Genomic DNA, 7,584 nt, shown 5'->3' on the forward strand with positions numbered 1-7,584 from the left:
ATCATTCCTTGGTAGGGGATTGTTAGGCTAATTTTAGCCTATCTTTTCAAGTGTCTTTATCAGTGTCTTTTTAATGGTTCTTGTGTTTTTGGAGCGGAATTATGCTTGTTTTTGCTTGATTTCAGGTTAAGCTTATGTTTTGGGCATTTGGAGTGGATTGTGTAGAAATCAAGCATTTGGAATGGATTATGCTTAAATTTCAATTAGGGCCGCGGCGCAGGAATTGGCGCCGCGGCGCTATCGGCCGTACACTTCAGAATTTTAAGGGCAATTTCGTCATTATGGGGAGAATATAGAATGAGGTCTTCATTCTGAAAAGGGGATCGCGATTTTGGACGAGAAAACAGACAAAAAGGAGAGAAAAGACAAGAGAAGACGGATTTTGGAGCAAGCGTGGGCGATCTCCGACAACTCCCCATCTAGTTTCATCCTCTTTTTCTTTGATTTTCCTATGCTATTGTTTAGTTTGATTATGGATTTGAATTTTGAGATGATGAACTAAATTCTTATTAGGGATTTGATGGATATTGACTGAAATTATCCCATGGTTAATGCTATTGATTATTTCTTCTCGCTTGTCTATGAAATTTGTTCATATTTATGCTTAATGTATGTTTGAGATTGATCACCTTGAGCATGATTCATGATCCTAATGTGAAATCTGAAAAGTGAATATTAGGAATGCTCTAAGTGTATGAACATAGGTTTTGATGCGAAACGAAAGTATTCGCATAGCTTATGTGACTTATAGATTATTACTCAATGTGAATTGATTGTTGTGCTATCTCAGAAATGCAATAGTTGACAATGCAATTTAGGACCTAAATGATCTGAAAAGAGTTTAGGTAATTTTATAATCTGTCATTTCATTGAAAGAAGAAGAATAGTCAACTAGCGTTAACAATTGGGTAATCGAAGCAATTGAAATCATATCCCTATCTTCGCATCCATTGTTAAACCCTTAATTTCTTATTTGTTGATTTTGCTTATTTTGTTTCTGCATTATTATTTAAACACCAAATTTTATTGTAGCCAAATAGAAATATAAATCCAATTTTGTTGGTACTTAGCTACAATTCCCTTGGGTTCGACCTCACCTGTGTGAGTACTACTTGTATGATACGTGCACTTGCGTGTATTAAAAGTAAGCAACAAGTTTTTGCTTATTCTTGATAGTCAACTTGTTCAATTCCCGGTAATCTATACACATTCTCAAAATCACATCCTTCTTCTTCAAAAATAAAACTGGAGCACCCCATGGCAAGTAACTAGGCCTGATAAACCCCAAATCCAGAAGCTCCTGCAATTGTATCTTCAATTCTTTCAGTTTCGCCGGTGCCATCCTATATGGTGCCCTCGACACTGGCTCTATCCCTGGCCCCAACTCAATAACAAAATGAATCTCTCTACGCGGCGACAACCCAGGAAAATCCTTAGGAAACATATCCAAGAACTCGCAAACCAGTCTGGTCTCCTCCGGTCTTACTGGTGAAACCCTGGTTGTATCCACCACACTAGCCAGAAAGCCTATGCATCCACCTTGTAACAATTCTCTGGTTATCAACACCGATATCCTGGGTACGCGGGATCCTCGAAGTCCTCCATATTCAACTCAATCAAGTTTACTGATAACTCCCTGCCAACAACTATCACTGGCAGTGCTTTAATCCACCTCCTAGACACTACCAATTCCCCTGTAGGAAAAATAATCCCAAACCCTGAAACACAATACTCACTAGGCCTACACAGTCTATCAATCACCTTACTAGAAACAAATGAGTGTGTAGCACCAGAGTCAATCAATACAGTAAAAGGAGTGCTGGCACTAGAAAGCTGACCTATCACTACCGAGGGACTAGCCTCGGCCTCCACCTGCGTTAGGGTGAACACTCGAGCTGGAGTCAAGCTGTCCACTTTCCCCGTATCTCCCTTCTTCACTGTCGGGCAATCTTTCTTGAGGTGTCCCACCACCCCACACACATAACAGACCTTAGCCCGACATTCGCCCGGATGGCGTCTTCTACACCTTGTGCACTCAGGATACGTCTTCCATGCATCACCGCCTCCCTGACGGCCACCCTGAGTACCCCGACCTCTTCTATCAGGACCAAGAGCGATCGAAGCCTTATGAGTCTTCCTCTTCAAATCACTGGGGCCTCCGCCCCTACCAGAACCAGCATATGGAGGCACCACCCTGCGACCCTCCCGTCTCACTGCACTCTCTCTCCATATCTTATTCTCCCCTTCCTCAGCGGTAAGAGCCTTCTCTACATCCTGGGCATAAGTTGTCCCTCCATGAACTGTTGTAATCCTCACATCTCAGGCAATCATAGCATTAAGCCTTCTAATGAATCTGTCCTACCTAGCCGCATCAGTAGGCACAACTGTCATACTGCCCTAAACTAACCCCACAAACTCATTTACTTTCGCTGCCCTGATGGCAACATTATAATACTTCTGACTGAACAAGTCCTTGAATCATTCCCAAGTCAAAGCAATAACATCTCTGGTCTGTGATGCCACCTCCCACCAGATTCGGGCATCCTCTGTCAACATATACGTGGCATAGGCCACTCTGTCATGTCCCTCTACCCTCATAAAATCAAGAATGGTAGTAATCATGGTCATCCACTGTTCAGCCTTCAGTGGATTAGGTCCTCCCTCAAAGATCGGGGGCTGTTGCATCCTGAACCGTTCATACAACGGCTCCCATCTATTCCAACCTCAACTGGCTGTACAACAGGTATCACTGCAGGTGGCACAATGGGGGCAACACTCCCGGATGGAGCCTGCTGCCGCAAAATTCGGATATGTTCATCTTGGCTCTGTAGTCGAGCCTGCATGTCTTCCATCAGCTGCTGCCAGTTCTCAGGGACTGGCGGAGGGGTTTGGCCCTGATCATCATCTCTAGTCCCGGACCTACCAGCTAGTCGCGTAGATTTTCTTGGACGTATAATTATCCAAGTCAATCTGCAATCAACGACTCGGCAATCAGACTATGATGACAGGGTAATAATCCTTTCATGCTTCATCACTGGAACTCCAATCATTCACAAGCAATCAATTTCATAGTAATTTATCCAAATATTCATCCATATATTCATTCACATGCATTGTAGTGCTGATAAGCGCACCTCAATATCATCATGCAATAGTCAAGGGCCAGGCCCTATCAGTATCTCATGCTCCCAATTAATCAAAAAAATATCAATAGTCATATCTCATTCAAATCATTTAAGCACATAGTCATGTATACACAATTTACCAAACCCTGAGTTGAGCTTGTCTTTTGCGACAAATGTACATGTCCAGCTAGTCTTCAGGAACCCTTAAACCTAGGACGCTTTGATACCAAATTGTAACACCCTGGATAGCCAAGACCGTTACACTGTGTGTTTATGAATGTGCTAGACTTGCTAATCAAGTCATTTAATTAAAAACGTGTTATTGAAACTATAGTGGAACTAGGGTTAAAATATTTTGGTCTCAAAAGTCACATTTCTTATAAATAAACATTTTCTGTTTACACGGGATCCCAAAAATATTATGATTAAAGTCATTTACAAAGTTCCAAGATTTAAATACAGTAATTAGCCACTCTAATTCAAAACAGACTGATAGGCATTCCTTGTCCTGATCCACTCCTCGACCATGGCGGCTGAACAACTGACTATGTACATTCAGCCCCGCAACTCTCCACCTCAGGATTGGTCCAACTTGCCTTTGCCTTTACCTGCACCACGTAGCACCAGTGAGCCAAGGCCCAACAAGAAAACACAATAACAGAGCATAAACAATCAATAGACAATCCAATATCTCATATCACATAAACATGTTCTCAACAGTTTAAGCATCCATGATAACCAAGTATTCAGCATACCAAAAATATCATTTCATAACAATAATCAATTCACAAATGATAACTAGGGTTAGCACCCTTAGGCCGCACCCTCTGTTTATCCCACTGACTCCGGCCCGCTTAAACCAAGCTCAGTGAATATTAAGCTGTCTTCGGCTACTAGTGACCAAGCCGCGCCATGTGCACAAATACTGTATACGACACCCTTAGGTCGTTTATCATATGTCCCATGGCATAATACCATCTTTGACATTATACAGATATCGGGAGCACTTAGTCCCATCACAAACACATAACCGGGTACAGTTTTCTTACCTTTAAATTCGCTAGCTTCGTTCACTTTGATCCTTGAGCATGATCCCTCTTGAGCCCTAGCGCGCACCTAGTGACAACCATAGTTCAGAATCATCACCAAACCTCAAGTCCGAAACCTAGCCTTTGGACCAATCCCGAGCCCTCGGGAAGCCCCAATTCCACCAAACGGGGTGGTGGAATCGAACCCCGAACCCCCGGGCAAAAACCATTGAAAATAACTCAAAAACCCCTTTATGGAAACAGGGTAGCGCTATAGTGCTCTAGGGAGGGCGCTACAAACAGAGCCCAAACTCGCCCAGAACACTTGGCCTAGCGCTACAGCGCCCAAAGGCTAGCTGTAGCGCTAGTCACAGAACAACAAAACTTGTCATTTTCTCCTTTGATTTTCCACGAGCCAAACTTGACCAAAACTCTTCCAAACTTCAACCAAACTTAAAAACAAGCTTACTAACATGTCTAACTCATCCCAAGCATCCAAACCATACACAACTCAACCACATGCACCCTTAATCAAAGATTTCACCATAGCTGAACCTAAAACTCAGAAACTCAGCAAAACCATAGAAATCATAAAGCTTGAAACTAAAGTTCCTTACCTCTGATGAATGAGCTTAGCTTAGGTTATCTCCCACTCTTGCTTAGCCTTCACCTCCTCAAATTCCCAGCTTCAACTCCCTAAGATTCCCACAGAACCCTGCTTGGAAAACTAGCTCAACACCAACACCAAAAACTGAAGAAAACCTCAAAGTCTTACCTCAAGTGGATGAATTGCTCTGCCAACTCCTCAAGCTAGAACAGGGATCCTAGCCTCTAGCTCTTGCCAAAACACCTCCTGAGTTTCTACTCCAAAAGACCTCAAGAACAGATGGGAAAATGCCAAACCGACCTTGAAAATACCCTGTTTCCCTTTCCCTTTTCTTTCCCTTCTTTTTTTCGTTCTTTTCTTTCCTTTCTTTCCTTCATAATTTCCAGCCCTTTCTACACTTCCCACTAAGGCATAAAACCTAAGTTATACCTATCCTTTATAAGCTAAATGACCACAATACCCTCCCCTTTAATTCTAAATCTTTTAATTCACCTAGGGGTATTTTGGTCATTTCACCCAATTCCCGCTAATTCCTCGAGTGTCTCTAATATTTACTGCTTACTTCCCGACACTTAACTAGTCACCAGTTATATTCCTCAATGTCAAAATAGACTCCAATATATTCTCTAAATTCCAGAAATACCCCCAGGCTCGCCCCGAGCCAGGTATAAATCCCCGCTGTGACTTTTTCGCTAACCTGCTCACTAGGATTGTCTCGAATCACAGATCACAAATATATCCACATAATAATGTGGTCTCAACAATTATCACATATATATATATACAGTTATGCCCTCAATGGGCCAAAATTACAGTTATGCCATTTCTAACGTAATCAGGGCCTACATGCATACTAATACACATAGTCATGCATCACAAATATTCAAATAGCCATATAACATGCTTTTAATAATTAAATCACATATATTCCAATTATGCCCTCTCGTCACACTAATCAAGGCTCTTAAGCCTTATTAGTAAATTTGGGTCATTACAGTCCCCCAGGCTGCGGCCGCCATCATTCAGTGGCCGCGGCCACAGCCCAGTTTCCGCACTAGAAAATGTGATGTTTTTCCAAACGGTTCCAAACCCTCCCAAATGATTTTGTAACTCCCAAAACACATTATTGGGGTTAAAATCATATCTCTAACAACCATTTTACATATGGCTTTATGAAATTCATCTCAATATTGTGTAACAGCAAATTTACACAATAAAGGGTAATATTTGGAAGTTACAAATTTGTAACACCAAATATGTTACATTATTTGGATATATCTCATATATCTAAATATTGTAACTCGCTATTATATGTTACAATATGTGACACTCTTTGTCACATTTATTTAATCTAAAACATTATATTATAATATAATATTACATTATATTATAAAATAATAGAACATTCCTCCACTAGATTAAATAGTTATCTATTGTAACACTTATTTAATCAATCATTATATTTTAAAATGTAACATATCCCCCACTTGATTAAATAAGAACTCTCACTTATAGGAGTCATTGCATTAGTGCATAAAGCAAAGTGTTTTTCAACTTGAACTTTACTATAGTGTAATTATCACAAAATTTGTCAAAAATTTGGTTGCACTAGGCATTGAACCATCTTTTCATGATAACAAATCGGTGATAACACACACATCTTTGCGATGTTCACTTGAGACCTCTATGTCTCGCTTTGCACTGTTAATGGCCATGTGCACTTTCCATTCATGGATGTTCTTGAGAATACTCTCAATTCTCATGAGAGGCAGCACCACCCCTAGGTCCATATAAGTAGAATTCTTACAGTATTTTGTTACCAAAAATACTTGTCTTCACAAGACTGAATTCTATTAAAAAAACCTTTTGGTTTTAACCCTCTACTTGGTAACACACAAGTACTCAATATCTCATATGGGACTTGTTTTGAGTACAACTAATATTCACTTGATTGACTTGTTGTTACGTATTGAACCTAACACTAGTTGAATAACTAGTGTTAAGATAGGTTACCATCAATCGTGAATCTTTTTAGGGAGTTTAAGTCCCATCCCTCGAGATGATGCAGCCACTAAATCCCTCGTTAGTGGCTTAGTGAAAGGATCCGCCAGATTTTCACTTGTTCTCACATAGGATATTGAGATGACTCCTCTTTGAATCAATTCTCTTACATATCCATGTATTAGACTAATATGTCTAGACTTCCCATTATACACTCCGCTGTATGCTCTAGCCAATGTCGCTTGGCTATCACAATGTATCGATATAGTAGATACATTCTCTTTGATTAGGGGAATCTCTATCAACAGATCCCTTAACCATTCGACCTCTTTGCTGGTAGCCGCTAGAGCTATGAACTCTGCTTCCATAGTGGAATGAGATATACAGGTTTGTTTCTTGGAACCCCAAGAAATTGCACCTTCACCAAGTGTAAATACCCAACCAGTTGTGGAAAAGTTGTCCCCAAGATTGGATATCCAACTTGCATCTGTATATCCTTCTAAAATTGAAGGAAATTTGGAGTAGTGAAGGCTTAATCCTTTGGTTTTCTTGAGATAACCTAGGACTCTTCCAATTGCCTTCCAGTGACCCACACTTGGATTACTTGTAAGCCTACTAAGTTTACTTACCACAAATGCTATATCAGGTCTAGTACATTGGGCAGCGTACATTAGACTCCCTATAGCACTAGCGTACTCCAATTGAGCCACCACTCTTCCTTCATTCTTCTCTAGTTTTACACTATGATCGAATGGAGTATTGGCATCTTTAACCTTGAGATGGTTAAATTTGCTCAATACTTTCTCAACATAGTGGGCTTGCC

The sequence above is a fragment of the Humulus lupulus genome, chromosome 4 (assembly GCF_963169125.1).
Source record: "Humulus lupulus chromosome 4, drHumLupu1.1, whole genome shotgun sequence".
Lineage (NCBI taxonomy): Eukaryota > Viridiplantae > Streptophyta > Magnoliopsida > Rosales > Cannabaceae > Humulus > Humulus lupulus.